We start from the raw sequence: 20,693 nt of genomic DNA, 5'->3' as shown, positions 1-20,693 counted from the left end.
AAAACTCTCACCGAGCGCGCTCATAGAATTTGTGACTCTGACAACCTATGAGCAGAACTTCAGTTCTTACACAAAACCTTAAAAAACAACGGATACGACATCAACATTATAAGGAAGTCCACATACAAGAACTCACGACCAGAAGCACACGAACAAGATCCTGAACTTAGAAACATGAAACAGAAGGCCTTCCTTCCATACATAGAAGGAACCACAGACAGAATTGGGAAGTTACTGAGGAAATTCAATTATCAAGACGGTATACAACACCTCACACAAGATCTCCCACTCATTAGTCAAAGTCAAAAGATAAACTTCCATACCTCCAATCAGCCGGAATATACATGATTCCTTGCTCCTGCGGTCTAAAATACATAGGCCAAACTGGACGTACCGTGGAAGATAGAAGGAAGGAACACATCTGACTCTGCAAATACGGACCATACGAAAAATCAGCTATAGCCTTACACTCAGCAGATTCAGGCCACGCCATCGAATTCGACAATATCAAGATAATAGATAAAGAAGACAACTTATACAGAAGATTGGTCAAAGAAGCCTTCCACATCAAACTACATCCCAACAACATTAACAAGGACGATGGGTTACAACTCAGCAACTCATGGGGAAGTCTATTCCAAGATCATACTTAGGAACGAGAAACCAGGTCTCCACATGTATGCGGCGCCCCCTTCATCCGGACATTGGGCACAGTATCATGGTCACTCTTTCGGACCTTATGAGGGCCAGTCTTTAATATGGATACTCCCCTCCATACAGACCTTAACCGGATTGGACAACGAAGAACCAAAGAACCAATCAGATGCCAGAAGGAGAACCTACGACCTATCACAGAAAGTACTCCCCAATCGAGACTACTATATATATATATATATATATATATATATATATATATATATATATATACTGTATATACGAGCTCGCAGACTATTTCCTTAATCCTGCTGCTCTGAAGATGACCACAACACAGCGGTCGAAACGTCAGCCACCAAGACAATGCGGTAGAAGCCCCGAAGTTTATTTGTGTCAGCTGTCTCTGAAGTTCAAGTGAAAGCACACATAGACATGAAATTATGTGAAATTTATGTCAGCACAGCTTCAGATCAATGTACAGATCATATAATTATTTTATCTTTGCCTCTGTACAACGTCACATTTATGGTGCAGAGGAAAGAAGACGGCAGAAAGATTGTAATGCTTTTTAACATGCTGACACCCACGAATAAGATAATCCACTTGAAATTTAACGGTCACTGACAGGCAGAGATAAAATGTAAGATCTGTAGAAACAATTGATTAAATGACGATCTTACTCGTTAACACGAGTAAGAGCGCCATTTAATCAATTATTTATATTCAAGTGTTAAAAGTAGTGTACGAAAGATTCAACATGGATGATCTGTAGAACATTGAGTCAACATCTAGTGGGAATACAGGTACCTAGGGGTGTGTTTTTGTTTTGCTGAACTTCAAGAAAATGCTAACTCATTTAAAGTTGGGTGTGACTGTAGACTGTATATATATTTTAGTTTCGTTTTACTTTGTTTATAATTTGATTTTTTATATTATTTTATTAGTGTTTCTGGTGGCGTAGAAGTGAAGGTCTCATGGTATTACTACACCAAAATAAATAAATAAAAATTAAAAAATTGTTGGACGTATGACACATGATTAAATATATTATTTTCGGTGCCTGATCTATAACTGTTTCAAATAGAGTAGACCCTGATAGGCATTTGGCTAAGAAGTTTATTAATTCATGACACTATGTAAAGATTCATCTTCAATGACTAGAAAAGCTTAGTAAAGGCAATTCGTTTTGTTTATATTTGAGTTTCCGAGATTTGATAGTGCTCTAATTTCCTTTGCTTTTAATTTCGATATTATTGGTTTCTAAAAGTTTAAACAGTTTAATTAAAAATAGAAGCAAAAAAGGTGCTTTCAGCTAGTACAACATAAAAACATAAAGTTCACTACATTATTTTGTTTTGTTGTATAATAAAACGAACTACTGTACTAAAGCACAACGTTTTATATAGCTAAAAAAATAATGGTATTTCATGAACATTCTCTTATTTCCATTGAAGTTATTGAATTTTCCAAAAATGTAAGCTTCGAAAATTGGAATGCAATGTTAATTATCAACATTACTTTTAAAAGAAATTACTAAGGAAATATATATTTATTCCAGTTATCCAATATTGAATTAATCTATTTGTTTTGCATTATTATTTGAAAATTGGGTCAATGTAGAGTATCCACCACCCACTGAACGAATATTAGTTAAACAAGCGTTGAGCAACTTCCGCCGATTTTGAAATAGACATCGACGCAGTTAGGTTAGGTTAGGTTAGGTTAGGTTAGTTTATTATTTTTTTTATTGGGTTATTTTACGACGCCGTATCAACATCTAGGTTATTTAACGTCTGAATGATATGAAGGTGATAATGCCGGTGAAATGAGTCCGGGGTCCAGCACCGAAAGTTACCCAGCATTTGCTCGTATTGGGTTGAGGGAAAACCCCGGAAAAAACCTCAACCAGGTAACTTGCCCCGACCGGGATTCGAACCCGGGCCACCTGGTTTCGCAGCCAGACGCGCTGACCGTTACTCCACAGGTGTGGACTGGTTAGTTTAGGCTTTTATTATCCCGTCAAGATGTTTAGGATTAGTGTAAAACTGGCCTATGTCTCCTATAGTGGGCGGGACATAAGTAACATTCACTGAAAATTTTCAATCGATATTTTCTATCAGTACGTTAATTACCACATGACTGAAATAATGTAATATGACAAAAAAAAAACGGTGACATTTCAACTGTCCACTTTCACTTTTTTCAGAGAAAATAGGGACATATGCGAAGAAAATGTAATTTTTTAAAACCCAAACACGTGGGAAGAACTGCACAGTCGCAACATTAAGATTCATCTATTATGGAAACGCAGTCAATATACACGTAGTATAGAATGAAGTTTCAGATACAAAATTAATAAAAGAAGAGGAAGAAGAACTCTAAGCCAAAGAGTTTTGAAATTAATATTCTCGGAAAAAGTAAACATTTGTGATTTTTATACATAAAAATCAAGTAATACGAATGCAATACATAACTGCATTACAAAATGTATATTATATCACTTTCTTCAGAAAACTTCAAAATAGGTACGTTTTAAATATAAAAACGACAATATTTAAATTCCCTTACTGCCGGTTGACTACATTTTAAAATCAGGTCGAAAGTTCTCAAGCCAAGCATGTCAATTTTATTATCTACAACTTCTACTCACTGACGTTAGATCCATTTTTTCATTCTCTATGGAATTCGCGTTCATCCCTCAACGCGTAACAATGATGTCTTCAACAATGCAAATGACATATTGGACCGCCATTATGATTTCTGATTTCATTTACAGTAAGCAAAGATAGCACTTTATGTATAGTATGTGTATTGAGGAGCTCGGTTCGATTCCCATGGGACAACCAGGATGAATCTCTTCCCACCGAGGTAAGCTTTCTAATTAATATTAAGATTCCTGCTTGAAAATTGCAACAATAAGTAGGGGATAAAAACATTTACGTTTTATGGCGTCAATGACGATTCTGGGAATAAATGTGTATATTGGGAGCTGATAATTAAGCCTCGACTGGACAGGCACATTTAAAATACTACCGAACGCACTATGCAGTTTAAAAATTACTGACGACAATGAGATTTTATGGTTTTAATACATTACGGTACTATGTTTTATGGCCATCCTTGTTTATCAATAAGTACAAACAAAATAAATCGTATAATGCAGTGCTTCTGAAAGTGTGGAATTCTGTGAATAGTAAATTGTATTTAAATAGTATTTTAAATTTGGATATACCGCAAAATATATACAAACTGACGAAAGTGCGAATCAATAAATACCGTACATGAAACATCTCCAACGATAATAATTATTATAATATAACTAAGGAAGGGATTAGTGAAGTGCTTTGTATGGAGTGTAGAATTGTATGGGGCAGAAACATGGACATTATGATGAATTGAAGAGAAGCGAATAGAAGCATTTGAAATGTGAATATGGAAAAGGATGGAGTAATAGACAGAGTAAGTAACGAAGCTGTGATGGAAAGAGAGGATATAGGCTAAATGCAGAAATAGAATTGAGGCTACAGCTTTCCCCACTAAAACCAAATAATTATACAAAACATGTGTGACATTTAAAAACGAACATATTCATCCCACTCAACAGAACAATTAACTACCGGTACCACATTTTATATAATTACGTACATCAGTTAGGCCTACTCATAGATTTCAAAAAGGCATAAGTATGACTTGGTTACGGGAGAAGATTTATATAATATTCTTATTGAATTTGGTATTCACAAGTACCAGTAACTAGTTCGATTAATTAAAATGTGTCTCGGTAAAACTTACAGCAGAGTCCGTATAGGCCAGTTTCTATCTGATGCTTTTCCAGTTCACTGTGGACTAAAGCAAGGAGATGCACTATCACCTTTACTTTTTAACTTCACTCTAGGATATGTCATTAGGAAAGTTCAGGATAACAGACAGGTTTTGGAATTGAACAGGTTACATTAGTTTCTTGCTCTATGCGGATAACTTGAATATGTTAGGAGAAAATCCAGAAATGATTAGGGAAAACACGGAAATTTTAATTGAAGCAAGTAAAGCGATAGGTTTGGAAGAAAATCCCGAAAAGACAAAGTATATTATTATGTCTCGTGACCAAAATATTGTACGAAATAAAAAATGTAAAAATTGGGAATTTATCCTTTGAAGAGGTGGAAAAATTCAAATATATTGGAGCAACAGTAACAAATATAAATGGCACTCGGGAGGAAATTAAACGCAAAATAAATACCGGTATGGGAAATCCGTGTTATTATTCGGTTGAGAAGCTTTTGTCATCTAGTCTGCTATCAAAAAATCTGAAAGTTAGAATTTATAAAACAGTTATATTACCATTGTTCTGTATGGTTGTGAAACTTGGACTCTCACTTTGAGAGAGGAACATAAATTAAGGGTGTTTGAGAATAAGGTTCTTTGGAAAATATATATATTTTTTTTTAATCCAATGCCACCATGTTGTCTTTTCGACATTTCTGGTCTTCTCTCCTGGCCATGGCTTAGTTGTAACCCACTTCTGAGGTTGGGGCACCTGGAAGGCGGAGTTACATTACCCCGATGATGTGATAGGATGATTATGATAATGTGGTGCCAGGAGAGGTCTTAAATCTAAACTTAACCTAAATTCCAGACCATGGATGAACACAGGAATAATCCCCTTTAAGGAAAAATTCCGGGAATCGAACCCGGGACCTCATGAACTATAGCCAGAAGCTCTGACCACTAGACCATGAGGCTAGTACGACAATATATGTAAATACATAACCTATAATATTTCCCCCAACGAGTCATTACTATAATCAGATAAATGTTTTCTGCATGAAGGCAGTGCATAGATGATCATAGCGAGTTGTGATCTGTGATAGCGAGAACTTGCCAAGTGTGTGGAGGAAGGCTCTTCGCCTCTTTCTCGCAACACACCTCTCGCCAGCGAAAACTCTTCAAGTGTGTTACGGGCCCAACAGGGAAAGGTCTCAAGCAGAATTATTTAATGAAAATTATACCCAAGTCAGAAGAAATGAAGAGTACATTCCAATTCACCTAGGTTATACGCATTGCACCCCAAAGGTTTTAATGTAAAAGTGACTTTCTAGTTACCTATGTTTGTTCACAAAACTCTGTGCCTGCTTTGACTAGAGCCAAGAGCAATATACTATTTGAAAGAAGAAATATGCGTACACAATAAAAAAGAAGAATCACTGAAAAATCTTGAAAACCGACAAAATTATCAATGATTTTACTCTCACCATTTAAACATTTAATATCGCGTGAGTCACTCAACATACACTAACGAACTAATACTCTTTAGGAAACTTTTAATGATTCCTAACAATATGCAAAAATGAAATTTGTTAAATAAAAAATTTATTTTTAAGAAGATTTCATAACAGTGTCGACTAACTGCCACACAAAAGCAAGAAAATGACCGAAAACAGGAGAAAGCAAAGGAGGGTTCACAGAGGCCGAAAAACACCTCCAAAGAAAGATCATCAGCATTCAACTTCTCGGCATGATGTTTCACATAAAATATGAGTTCAGCCGGAGCTTGAACCCTATGATGCTGGGGGGGGGGGGGATACGATTTTGTGGGTTTTGCAGAATTGATTAAAAGACGGTTGATAGGTTAATCAGATTTTAAAATTAATAAGTTAATTGATTCAATTAATTGCTTAAATCATCACCTCTAATAACAATATAAACAGATTAAAAATGGAAGATGGGGATTTGATTCTACTGACTTAGGCTCGGTTATACAGGGACATCATTTTATTTTTACTAACATTTCTAATATTAACCTGACTATACCTTTGCATTAACGGTTGAGAACCGGAAACACCATTTGCTAACCCCTTCCACGACTGCAGTTCAATTATACTGGCGTAAAATACAAACATCACTTTACTAGGTATAGGAGGGAAGAAAAGTAGTTCATCCATTTACGTAAACTGGGAAATATCGCGATTTTGAGTTCGATAATTTTCATTAGGTTTTGTTTAATCAAAATACAGTACTGTATTAACAATGAGTGTTTTTACTCACGAACTGAGCTGTCCATGTGGACGTATTCATTATGCAGTGTATATTATACTGTCTACAACACATTAGCGTACACTATAGAGAATGAAGTTAAATTGAAAAATAATCATAATATGGATATTTAAACACATTTTTGAAAATGGTGGCCATTCATTTCGATACAGGCTTCAGTTCTAATATGCATATTATCGCACTATAGACTATTGTACCTAATTCCAATTACCAGTTTGGAAAATATTTGGGGCTAAGAGGAATGAAGTTATAGGAGAATGGAGAAAGTTACACAACGCAGAACTGCACGCATTGTATTCTTCACCTGACATAATTAGGAACATTAAATCCAGACGTTTGAGATGGGCAGAGCATGTAGCACGTAGGCGATGGATTAATTCAGAAATGCATATAGAGTGTTAGTTGGAAGACCAGAGGGAAAAAGACCTTTGAGGAGGCCGAGACGTAGATGGGAGGAAAATATTAAAATGGATTTGAGGGAGGTGGAATATGGCGATAGAGACTGGATTAATCTTGCACAGAATAGGCTTTTAAGGAACTCGCAGGTTCATTGCTGCCCTCACATAAGCCCGCCATCAGTCCCTATCCTGTGCAAGATTAATCCAGTCTCTTCATCATATCCCACCTCCCTTAAATCCATTTTAATATTATCCTCCCATCTACTTCTTGGTCTCCCCAAAGGTCTTTTTCCCTCTGGTCTCCCAACTAATACTCTATATGCATTTCTGAGTTCACCCATACGTGCTTCATGCCCTGCCCACCTCAAATGTCTGAATTTAATGATCCTACTTCTGTCAGGTGAAGAATACAATGTGTGCAGTTTTGCGTTGTGTAATAATAACAATAATAATAGTAATAATAACAATAATAATAATAACAATGATTATAATAGGAATAGTAATAGTTGTGAATTTCCGAATTATTGTGAAGGCCGAGTATTTTCCCTGGATCAAATAATAAAATACAAATTAAGTAAAAACTAATACGTGCCACATGCCCTGCCAATCTCAAACATCTGGATTTAATGTGCCAATTATGTTAGGTGGAGAATGCAATGCATTTATAACTTTATCCATTCTCCTGTAACGTAATCCCTCTCAGCCCCAAATATTTTCCTAAGCACCTTATTCTAGAACACACTTAACGTCTATTCCTTTCTCAAACTGAGAATCCAATTTTGACAACCATATTGAAGAACCAGTAATTTAGCTGTTTTATAAATTATAAATTTTAGTTTTTTTTTTTTTTTTAAGCAGATCTCGAGTGGCATTTATATTTGTTGTTGCTGCTCGAAGATATTTGAATTGTTGTTGTTTTCTAATGCCAGGCATTTGACAATGAAGTCATTTGACCTCTTGCACTCCAATATTTTTAGATATTGGAGTGAAAAATGGCAAGTTGTAGCCGATTTAAGTGAACACCATATTTTAACATTTTGGTGGCTACTTCATTCACACACAACCCCCAGAATGTCTGGAGGACCACACCTGCTGTTGGTCGACGGGTCCATTGGACCTAGCTGGGAGATCTTGTTGATCACCAGCTTTCCCTCCTTAAGCCACTGGAGGACGATTTTAATGCCATAGCAGGTCAGCACTAGGAACAGAAAAGTAGAAAGGGAAATGAACCCCTAGGCCTCGAATGCTCTAATGCATTGAATTTGTCCACCTTCTCAAAGCATAAATTTCCAATTTTTATATTTCCATTTACTTTATTTTCTCGGGATTTACTTCCAAATCTATCTCATTACTTGCTTCAAATCAAATTTCCCTGTTCTCTCTAATAGTTCGTGGAATTTATCCTAACATATTCACGCCATGAGCATAAACAAGCAGCTGATGTAATCTGTTCAATTCCGAACAGACTGTATTTTTCTGGACTTTCCATGTTCGAATGTGAAAAGCTGCACTGCATTTTCGGCACTGCTTCCAACATCGTGGAGAGAAAAAAATTATGCACATAATAATCTACCAGCCAGAGTGTAATCAAACTCAGACCCCCAGCACATGAGTCCTTTTTCCTACTCCATCTACGCCGGTTATCACTAGTTGTGTTAAATTAAATTCCAGTCGTTCGGAAAATTTTATGCAGCCTTTACAAGTCTTCCGAAACAGTCCCAGGAATTTACATGTAATTCACTGATTTGATCATCGAAATTTCTCGCAATATTGTAGGTCTACAGAGACATTTACCTGCGACAGGGAAAATTTTCAGAGAAGGTGAACTCTAAATGTTTCGTAGAATCCACTCATTCAAGAATAAGAGTAATTTAATTGCGACAATCTACATCATACAACACCCCACTTTACTTTTGTTCTATTGTTATATTAGATACCCTTCACAAAACTGGCTTCATTTATATACTGACGGATCCTTGATCTCCAGAGAACAAGGTGCCAGTGCAGGTGTTACATGCTGTCTCTTCTCACTTTATAGATCTCTTGGGTATGGAACAACAAGTTTTGATGGAGAAATCATTGCAATAAGTGAAAGTCTCAGGAATCTTCTATACCACATCAGTAAATTTAAAAATGCAGTTATATTGTCAGACTCCAAAGCAGCTATTCTATCAATAGTCTCTAAACACACACCTTCATCTCAAACAGCAGAAATAACTAAAATGCTCTCTCAATTAATATCACTCAATAAAAGAATTGTATTCCAATGGATACCATCCCATTGTGGAATCCTGGGAAATGAGAATGTGGATGCTTTAGCAAAGAAGGGCAGCACTGCTACTTACAGACCTGTTACTAAATCTACATATTACTCTGTGAAAAGATTTATTAAATCTACATACTTAGACTTCAACAAACAAAATTTAATAACACAATCCCAAGGGAAAAAATGGAACTCTCTGCATCAAAATCCACAGTTAATTCCCGATTTACCACGAAAATCGTCTGTAGCTGCATTTAGATTGGCAACAGGCCATGATTGTTTGGCCAAACACCTGCATAGAATTGGAATATATCAGTCCCCTAACTGTCCATTGTGCAACTCAAACCAAGAAATGGATTCGGAACACCTCAAAATCTGTGCTTCAGTGGCTGGCCATGATAATATCATTGAAAAGTATTGGAGTGCAAGAGGTCAAATGACTTTATTGTCGAACGCCTGGCATTAGAAAACAACAACAACAACTTTTGTTCTAAAGTGAGCGAAAGTACGGCATTTATAACTCTTAAAACTCCTCTATCATTAATTAAATTTTGTTCATTTATTATTCCACATTTCTGAAATATTTCAGGAACAACAGGAGCCCATGCAGTGGGAAGGCATCGACGCCAAGAATGACATACAGCCCACTAAGAGGAACCCTGCAACTAACTCAGTGGAACATGTGGCTATATCAGAATACCAGGCAATGGAATGGAATATCCAGCGGAAGTAATTGTGGTAGACTAAACGTTTCGCCATCAAGGTAAGACTTTGATGCTTTCACCTTCTTTATTAGGTCAAATAATTCAATTAGCATGAACTATTACTCCAACAGTATTCCTGGTCCTCATTGCAGTAGCAGCAAACTGAGGGTTTAAGATTATATACCTCTAGAAATGTAAGGCTTTGGCATTGAGAAATATTCATGTTAAGGGGTTAGGTATAGCTTACAGCAGTGAAGTTTTTGGAAATATTCAACTTTTTTTTTTTCCTCCATTACTGTATCTTGTACAATAATGAAAATTAGTATGTATAAAACATTGTCCTTCTGCTATGTGAAAAAAATATTTTACGATTAAAAAAAAATTATATATATATTTCCAAAATTGAAAATGGTGCAGTTCATTGTGCAGTGATGAAGCGTTTCCCTCATGACTGATAAACTTGTTAACTTTTTCATGTTCTCTCTCTTTTATTTTATTGCTGAAACTCATGTTTACAATATCATGCTCTTTCAACTACATTGCTTAATAAATAATATTTGTTTTGCTTTCTGTTAGAAGAAAATACTGATATTTGACCATTTTTTAAATTAATTTATTTTTTATCAGACAGTCTGTCAAAGGCATAGAAGTAATTTTGCATCATGTTGGAGATCAGGGGCGTATTTTGCGGGCTACCGGGGCTAGCCCAAGGAAATTACAAAAGAAAAAGTTTATAATATAACATAATGTAATAATTTTGTATTATTAGTTTTACCATAGTAATTAAAATTAAAGTAATTGTTAGATATATTTTGTGTAATAATAGGGTCAGCGGTAGCCCAAACCCTTTAGCCAGTATACGCCCCTGTTGGAGATATGATATGCATAAATACACACAAAAATTTCATCGCAGAATGTTGGATACTTTTTGAGTTATGAGGGAAACGCTTCATCACTGCACAGTAAATTTTGAATTTTGAAAAAAATTAATATTTTTCTTTTAAATCGTAAAAATATTTTTATCGTATAGCAGAAGGACAGTGTTTTACACATACTAATTTTCTTTATTGTACAAGATACAGTAATGGAGGAAAAAAATGTTGAATATTTCCAACATTTTACTCCTTTAAGCTGTATCTAACCCCTTAAAGTCTTGCGTTTTCATAACGTCTTGAACGGGCAATTCTTAATTCTTGAAATAAAGTTTGTACAGATTGTTTGATAGCTTGCATGTTCGAGTGTGTGGAAATATGTAGATTTTCATAAAACAGTATGTTCTTCTTTATAGGGTTTTATGTATTTTGGAATTTAGTCAAACCGCGTACAGACAGACAGATAGACACTCCCTCTCTGCTTCTTCTTCGTGGTCTGCAACAAGACAAAGCCGAGTTGCGTGTTCAAAGATATTTTGGCTACATACTGTAGGTGCGAGCAATCACACACTGAGCTCCTCTTCTCTAATATTCATCATTCCAATCATTGGACTCCTGCACTAAGCCTCTTTTCATACATAGATCAAACTCGAGGTGGGCCAAATGAATTTGAGTGGCAGACATTCAGGACCAGCAAGTAGCTCCTGATTGGCTACCGCTTCCGCCAACCAGAATGCACCTGGCGGTCAGGACTAGGAACTAGCTTCTGATTGGCCCACAGCGGGAAGCCCTACTATTGCATATATATCGGCTAGACATGGCCCCACATCACTTCATTCCCTGAAGAAGATGGCAGAGCTAGCCGTCGAAAGCTTTTAAGCAAATCTCCAACTCACCTGGCTGAGAACCCAAGAAGAGTTATTTAGAGAGAAATATGTTGCTACACAGTGAAGCCATCTCTGTATAGATAATTAGAACACGAATTTTGAATAATTTCGAAGGAAAAATTGTTCCGGGGCTGGGCATCGAACCCGGGACCTTCAGTTAAATATATCAACGCTCTACCAACTGAGCTACCCTGAAACTCTACCGGACACCGATCCAATCAAATTCAAATCAACTTTACAGGGAGTAGTTATATTTGAGAGCTTGATTTGCGTAAAACACGAATTTTATTACGCAATAAGGAAGGCAGTTTGATCAAAGACCTTGTATATAATACTACTCAAGGTCTTTGGGTTTGATATGCGCTGATAGAAATAAAGTTACATAAATTTGAACAGCTGACTTTCTATTAATAGGTCAATTTCATTCACGTAATATAAATTTTATACGCTATAATTAGGTTAGATTACCTGTGGGAGTGGGAAATATAGGTGGTGGTGTAGCCATGTCTTCAAAAAATCGCTAGCCGACCAATGTCAGATATGCCTTATTTTGAGCGTTACTCCGTGCTAAAGGAAAGCATTTTCCATACCTCGACGAACGCATTTCATATTTCTCGCTATAGTGTGTTACGGGCCTTATTCTTTCTCGGAATGATGTTCCACAACAATTATGTTGACTATTACACTTTTACTATGTTATACTACTTTTGACCAATAAAACACTACGAAAGAATGTGTGCCTCAACCAATCATGGCTGCTTATTGCTACAATTTTATCATTTCCCTAGCACTTGCTTATTTATACCACTTCCCTAGTATTTGTTTCTTTGTTTGCCAACATTTCAAACCGCAAATTCTTTACGGTACCGGTACTATAAAACATGCTTTGCGATAGCCATTTGTTTCCCGCATAGATAGTCGACTGAAATGGTGACTCCTTTCAAACGTTTTAGTGAAACTAATATAAGTGAAATAGAATTTTAGTAAGTCAATTAATATCTACTGTATTTTATTGTATTAGGGTACTTTATTTCTCATAATCTTTATATACTTTCTTCCGTTTTTATCACTTCCCTACCATTTGTTTCTTTGTTTGCCAAAAGTTACCCGTAGACGGCATCTGTATAAGGCTTTTCTTTCAGAATCTGTGAATTGATTATGTAATTTGCGTTTTGTACAGTACTTCTGGTTTTTGGTTGTATTAAATGCAAACAAATTAGTGAAAATATAGCTGACCAATTTACTATTTGTCACTACTACCACCATCATCACACTAATACAACAGCTACTTGCCACTACTACTAATATCATCACCACCACCCTAATACAACAGCTACTTGCCACTACTACTAATATCATCACCACCACCATCAGGCCTAGTAGTACTGCTGCATTAAAAAGCCTGAACTAACCTCTAACCTAATGATCATCAACTGTACAATGAATATGTTTTTTATGATTAAATTTATTTTCAGTGTTTCCCGAATTTTGATACTCATAATTCACCAGTAAACATTTCCTAAACACCATATACCTTCCTCTTCCCTTGCATGAAAGGACTGAAATATATATTATTTTAAATATTTGTATCACAGTACCCGTACATATGAATATTTATTGTCAACAGCTGTTTCAGATATCTACATGTAGTGGTGGCCCGCACATTTCTATATATGGTGCCATCATCACAATTGTTTGCATTTACATTACTATCATTTTAACGTTTCATTTGTATTTTTATTACATTTATATTCTCTTTCCTTCTAGTTTCTCAACTTTAACCCCATCTCTGAGTCTATGCTCATACCCCTTAATCTTTATTCCTTATTTACACTTTATTTTCTACTTCAGTACTTGTTCTAATATTATTCTATATTTCTTCTACTTCAGTACTTGTTCTAATATTATTCTATATTTCTACTTTACTACAATTTTCCTACTACTTTCTATCATTCCTATTCAGTATCTATTTATTCAACTAGCTAGCTAGCTAGTGAGTACAAATTAAAATTATAAAGCAAAAATATTTCTAGCCACTACTATAAGAGCTAGGCTCGTGTACGGTGTGTTCTTAGCCAATAATGTAACATAAAATTTACAAAGGCAGTTTACTAAATACAGTAAGTAACTTAATTCAAACCAATAAATAATACACAAGAGCAAAAAAAAAAAAAAAGAGAGAGAAAAAACGAGAAAAAACACATTTAATTGACAATCAGACAAGCCAGTGATATTTAACCCTTGAGAGCTCGCGCACGGTCTTTTCGACCGGGTGTGATAAATGTTTAGCTTCTGCTTCAAGGTCACTTGAGTTCTGCCGCTCACCCCTTCAGTACCTTTCATTCGTCTCTTCCAGAATAAGATGTGATTGTTTTCATGCACTTTGCTATTGGTCAATTTGATTTGAAACTGTTGTTATACAGACCTGGTCATTTCAACCGTGTGCGAGTCATTACGCAACTTCGTATTGTTTCACTTGGTGTATAAGTATAATGTAGTTTTTTCTTGTAGTTATAACTTTTCACATATACGTACGTTTTTGTCAGTGTAATACTTTATTTTCACTACTGATCCGCGTACACTGCCGTGTAGAAATATGGATGAAGAGGGAGAAAGGATAAGGAACCTTATTGATAGTGTAGAAAAGGAAATGGCCCGGGAAGAAGAAACAAGAAGGGAAGCTGGTGCAGTCAGAAGACAATTGTTCCGTGGAGAAGAAATTATCAGACCAATTGATAGCATTGAATCGGACGTTGAAGAAGAAGATATGGTTGAAAAAATCGATCATAACACAGACTCTGCTCAATCAGCAGATGAGGAAGTAAACCTTGTTCCAGGTCCAATTTATACAGGGAAAGATGGAGTAACAACATGGGAAATGCACTGTCCACCACGTAACAGACGTGTTGGCGAATGTAATATAATAAGGTTTATACCTGGTGTAAAACAGGTACCAAGGAGCGCATCGACTCCATTCCAGTGTTGGAAGTTATTTTTTACTGACACTATCATTGATGAAATTGTTAGACATACAAATGAAAAAATTGAAAAAGTGCGTCCAAATTACAGCCGCCCAAGAGATGCACACAATACAACGAGAACTGAAATGGAAGCTTTTATAGGGCTTCTTTATATGGCTGGAGTTTTGAGAGCATCTCATCTGAATCTGTTCGACCTTTGGTCTGCTGATGAGACAGGTGTTCCTTATTTCAGAACTTGTATGAACCAGATACGATTCAAGTTCCTGGTGACAGTTTTAAGATTTGATGATTCAAATACTCGACAAGAGCACAGAAGTGTTGATAAGCTTGCTCCTATTCAATCTCTCTTTGAGCAAATTGTTCAAAAATGCTCCGAGAATTTTACTGTTAGCGAATACGTCACTATCGACGAGATGTTGGAATCTTTTAGGGGAAGGTGCAGTTTCAAACAATTCATAAAAACAAAACCGGCAAGATATGGAATAAAGGTATTCTCTCTGGCATGTGCAAGAACCTTTTATGCACTGAATATGGAAGTCTACTCTGGTAAGCAGCCTGAAGGGCCCTACCAAGTTGATAACTCTGCTAAATGTGTTGTGAACAGGATGGTGCAGCCAATCAGTGGATCCAGGAGAAACGTCACCACTGACAACTCGTTCACTTCAGTGCCGCTTGCTGATGAACTTCTAACAACTCACAAGTTAACATTAGTTGGAACGCTGAGAAAAAATAAGAGGGAGGTGCCCCCTTTATTTTTGCAAAGTCGTTCAAGTGGACATGGTGGACGAGTACAAGGCTAGGTATTCAGTTGCAAGAACCAGTAACCGCTGGCCTCTAACTCTATTCTTTACACTACTGAACATAGCAGGCATCAGTAATTTCATTATACTGAAACACAATATTCGCCAATTTGACATGTTTCGAAGAAAATTCCTACAAACACTCAGCAAGGAGTTGTCTAGAAATTATCTACTTGAAAGACTGCAACTAGAAAATCTGCCGCGTCAACTGAAGAGAAACATCAGAGAAATTACTGGAACTGCCGAAGAAAGAAATCCACCTCCATCTGGAGAAGATGAGGGTCCAGGAAGGTGCCATCTCTGTGATTGGAAGAAAAATCGTAAGCCTAAGACGCCACTTCATCTGCAAAGAACATACACAGTCAACTTGCACTTTTTGTGCTAATCCTGAAGAAAGTGCCGATGGTGATAGTGATGAAGATATGTAATACGTGTGAGGTCATGTGACTAAGTGAGTTCATCTTCTAATATTATTTTCTTCTGTGTTTGTTGAATTTAGGCCTATTTCACACCGATAATGACTATAATGAATAGGACAAGTGGAAATACCATCATATTTTTGTATTACTCCTATACCAGGCCATGACGTTGATGAAAATATTTAACATATAATGTGATTTATATATTTTTCACAGTATAAAGAACACTCAAGGTTACTTGGATATTGGCATGTTCATCTTCTTTTTAATACATAATAACAGTGATGTTAATGAATAAAATACAGTTAAATAATGTTTTTGTAATAATAATATTGATGTTAATGAATAAACTGCAGTTAAATAATGTTTTTGTAACTTTTGTGCTAACAGATATTAGCAAAAAATATAGATTCCGCTTCATTTCCACGCACGGTCGAATCGACCTTGCGCGAGCCATGACGTAAAGTTTACAGGCTCTAGCTCTCAAGGGTTAATAAAAAGATGAATATAGTCGACAGAAATAAAGGGTAAAAAAATACATACATTTGTTAATATTATATATCATGAATAATTTTATAAATTTCTTTTTAAAAGCTTCGATTTTAAAATATTTCAAATTTGGAAAATGGTTGTAATTTTATTATAAAGTCTTGGGCCGAAACTAGCACCATGTTTAAGAGCTGCACTTGTATGACATTTAGGCTCAATTAATGGGAAAATAGACTTTGGTCTTTGAGTACTGTCCGTGAAACTTATCTGGGCAGCTAAAAGAGAGAGGTGCGTGGTGTAGAAGGGTCGCTTCTATAGGTAGCGGGGCAGGAGAGGAAAGGATGGTCTACGAGGTTGGTAAAATACATTTGCTTGCTTAGTGTGATCTGTACTTACAGTAATTTTGCGTTGTGTGGAGACATATTTATGCAATGGCCGTTAGTAATACGAGATGCAACAAGGTTATATGTGCCTTCTATACTCGAGTTGCCGGTTCGATCCCGGCCGAGGTCGATGGCATTTAAGTGTGTGTAAATGCGACAAGCTCATGTCAGTAGATTTACTGGCATGTAAAAGAATTCTTGCGGGACAAAATTCCGGCACACCAGCAATGCTGATATAACCTCTGCAGTTCCGAGCGAGGTTAAATAAACCATAATTTAATTTTAATTTAGCGTACACAGTAAGGAGAGGGAGATAATAAGGTCACTGGTTGTTTGTTGCGGTCAAGAGGCAAAAGAGAAATGTCTTAATTACTTACTTACGACTTTTAAGAAACCCGGAGGTTCATTGCCGCCCTCACATAAGCCCGCCATCAGTCCCTATCCTGAGCAAGATTAATCCAGTCTCTACCATCATATTCCACTGCCCTTAAATCCATTTTTATATTGTCCTTCTATATACATCTCAGCTTCCCCAAAGGTCTATTTCCCTCAGCATCCCAACTAACAGTCTATATACATTTCTGGATTCGCCCATACGTAATAGATGCCCTGGCCATCTCAAACGTCTGGATTTAATGTTTCTAATTATATCAGGTGAAGAATAAAATGCGTCCAGTTCTGCGTTGTGTAACTTTCTCTACTCTCCTGTAACTTCACCCCTGTTGGCTCCAAATATTTTCCTAAGCACCTTATTCTCAAACACCCTTAACCTCTGTTTCTCTCTCAAAGTGAGAGTCCAAGTTTCACAATCATATCCACCCCAATTTATTATACCATATTGCATTAGTGATTGTACTAAAGCTAAAAATATTATTCTCAGTGCCTCCTTAGTGATAAAATTTCGAAGTATTTTGAATTTATAAATTGTCTTTCTTATACTTGTACACATAAAATCAATTAGTTTATCCCAACGTAAATGCTGATCTATAATAATTCCTAAATATTTGGCTTGTGTGAAAGGTGTTAGATGTGAACAATTACAATAATTATTTGTTAATTCATTACATGAAATATTATTTATTACTAAGTGATAATTATTATTCATAGATGGAGGTAAACCTTTCGTTGTTAAAGAAAATGGAATATAGGTAGTTTCAACAATGTGACTTTTATTCTTAATAATTCACCCTACATCAATGGATATTCCACTCAACACAGCAACACAATAGTCGTTATTGCACTCCACACGACGACAATGACAATACACGTGTATTATTGAGAAGAATAACAATGTATTCCTAATTTAAATTAAATTTCACGAAGCACTAAATGCAGAACAGAATTGTCAGTTCTCAGTTCACATTTCGCTTGCCTTGGCTAGTTCTTCTGACTCACTCAAGTTCACTGCACATCGAACTCAGATCCTCCGGGTACGTCACCATCGCCTGGCCACTGCCACAGTTACGGACTCACTCAAGTTCACTGCACGTCGAACTCAGGTTCACTTTGCTTGCTGCTGTCCAAGACTTGAAGGCTGACTGAAAACTAACTGACTGACTCACGACTGATTTCTGAAGACTCGCGCTTTTATTTATTACATCATAACTTCGGGAATCTTCGATTTGCGTGGCTTTCGGAATCTTCGAGAGAGATCTGCTTCCAGATGTTTACCCCGCTCTCTTCACTCGCTCCGTGCTACGGCGCCTACCGAAGCTCGAGTTTCCGTTTCCCCACGCTTTCCTTCTCACTAGATGCGCGCGTAACCAGACGCGACCAGAACGTTCCAGATGGGTGCCACAATATATTATAAATAAGATTGTTCCTAATACTGTAGCCTACCTTGTGGAATTCCAATATCGATCAATTTATAATTGGTATCATAATTGTCAATTTTTACTTTTTGATATCTTATTTTATAAATATGAACGAAAGAGTTTGAGTACAACTCCTCTAATACCGGTACCAATGTTTTCTAATTTTGAAAGAAGGATATCGTGATTAAATATCTTCAAATGTATGGAACAATCACACATATCACAATGGAATCTACAAAAGATCCTACCTGGCTGAAAAACATGATAAGGCATACCAAGAGCCAGATCTCACAATCAGTAGGCCTATACTACTAGAATATGCAAAAAATAGATGCTGGTTATAGAGAATATTGGAAAAGTCGCTTGGTATTTAGAGGATATTGGAAAAGTAGAGAATGGATTTAGAGGATATTGGAAAAGTTACTATTTTCAGATGAACTTTTTCACTATAGCTATGTAGAGCTCTTTTGAACATTATTGATATATAGGTTAATAGAGTGCATTAATCCTTACTATGAAGAGATAAAAAATAATTTTGGAACTGTGCGCCTCAATTGTAGTCTCCTATTTATTGAGATATTTAATTGTAATTTCCCCCGTGTAGCGTGGCTATACTTACATAAGTAATACCGCATACAATTATTAATTTCTGCAAAATATAAGAGTCTGGGAATATTATTATTATTATTATTATTATTATTATTATTATTATTATTGTTGTTGTTGTTGTTGTTGTTTTGTTGTTGTTGTAGTAAAGATGGTATGGTGAACACATGAAACTGACTATAAACTTTGTTTACTTATAAATGATGTGCTTCTGATTTTCAAGAAAGAAAATCGACTATTCATTTTGTATACAGGTCAGGTCGTGCCTAATAATAGCCCACAAATGATGGGCTGTAGTATGTATGCAAGATTTGCATAACCAAATTTATTAACAAATTCCACTAATACCTTTCAATATCCAGTAATTTCATCACTATATAATTTTGTTATTCTAGATTAAATTTGTAATTCAGTAAATATAAAATATTCTTTGTTTCTCTATGATAAATTATCTAGCTTTAATTATTCAGATAATCTTTTCGTACTTTGATTTTATTGTAATTGTAATTGTAAATTTAATACTAATTGTAATGTTATTTGTAATTGTAATTATAAATTTAATACTAATTGTAATTTTATTGTTCATGTTGTAGTTGGAATCTCCTGGTAGAGGGGCAGAGAAGGCCTGACGGCCTTATCTCTACCAGGTTAAATAAATAAATACTACTAAATACTAAAATACCTTTCATTAAAAAATATAAAATAATAGAATAATAAAGATTAATCCTGCCGAGAGTCAAACTTACAACTTCTGATTTCCAAATCAGGAACTTTACCCTATGCTATATCACCTCGTTGCACTAGCTGCATTGTAGACGGATCACTATCAAAGAATCAACCGGAACAAACATCACAGCATTGCCTTTGAACGCAGTGAGTTTACTTAAAAACTTTACATTTAAACTAATAAGAGTCGGCCTATTCTTTTTTAACCTAATTGTACTTGTGATGCATGATATTAATTGAAAATTCTTCTTCTTCTTCACTTCATGGTATGGGCAATTGTCAGTTCCGGCTTCAAGGTCGCTCCATTTTTTCATTGGTTGTCTCTGATCTCTTTGTCCTTTTGGTTTATAATTCATTGCTTTCTTAGGAAGTCTGTAGTCGTCCATTCTCTCTACATGTAATTTCCAATCTTGTCTGTAATTGTCTATTTTATCATTTAGTGGGCATGCTCCTAGTTCCTGCTTGATATCTTCATTTCTAATCTAATCTCATGCATCCTTTTACTTTCCGCAAGAATTTCATCTCTGCCGCTTGTATTTTACTAGCTTCAGGTTTTGTTGTAACCCAGCTTTCACTTCCATATTAAAGAGTAGGGACAGCCATTACATTGTAGAATTTCATTTTTGTTTCCTTCCTGCTTTTA

At 35.8% G+C, this 20,693-nt stretch overlaps 1 long non-coding RNA gene across 1 annotated transcript in view; it reads left to right on the top strand.

The window, feature by feature from the left end:
* The window catches only part of LOC138705228 (uncharacterized), a 70,463-nt gene that overhangs the window by 9,918 nt on the left and 39,852 nt on the right, over positions 1–20,693 (top strand). The window contains exon 2 of the long non-coding RNA XR_011333672.1: positions 9,959–10,132. This is a non-coding gene — a long non-coding RNA (uncharacterized lncRNA). The remainder of the gene's footprint in view (positions 1–9,958; positions 10,133–20,693) is intronic.

Source organism: Periplaneta americana, chromosome 8 (assembly GCF_040183065.1).
Source record: "Periplaneta americana isolate PAMFEO1 chromosome 8, P.americana_PAMFEO1_priV1, whole genome shotgun sequence".
Taxonomy (NCBI): domain Eukaryota; kingdom Metazoa; phylum Arthropoda; class Insecta; order Blattodea; family Blattidae; genus Periplaneta; species Periplaneta americana.
The sequence above is the reverse complement of the archived record's forward strand: the minus strand, read 5'-3'. Positions and strand labels throughout refer to the sequence as shown.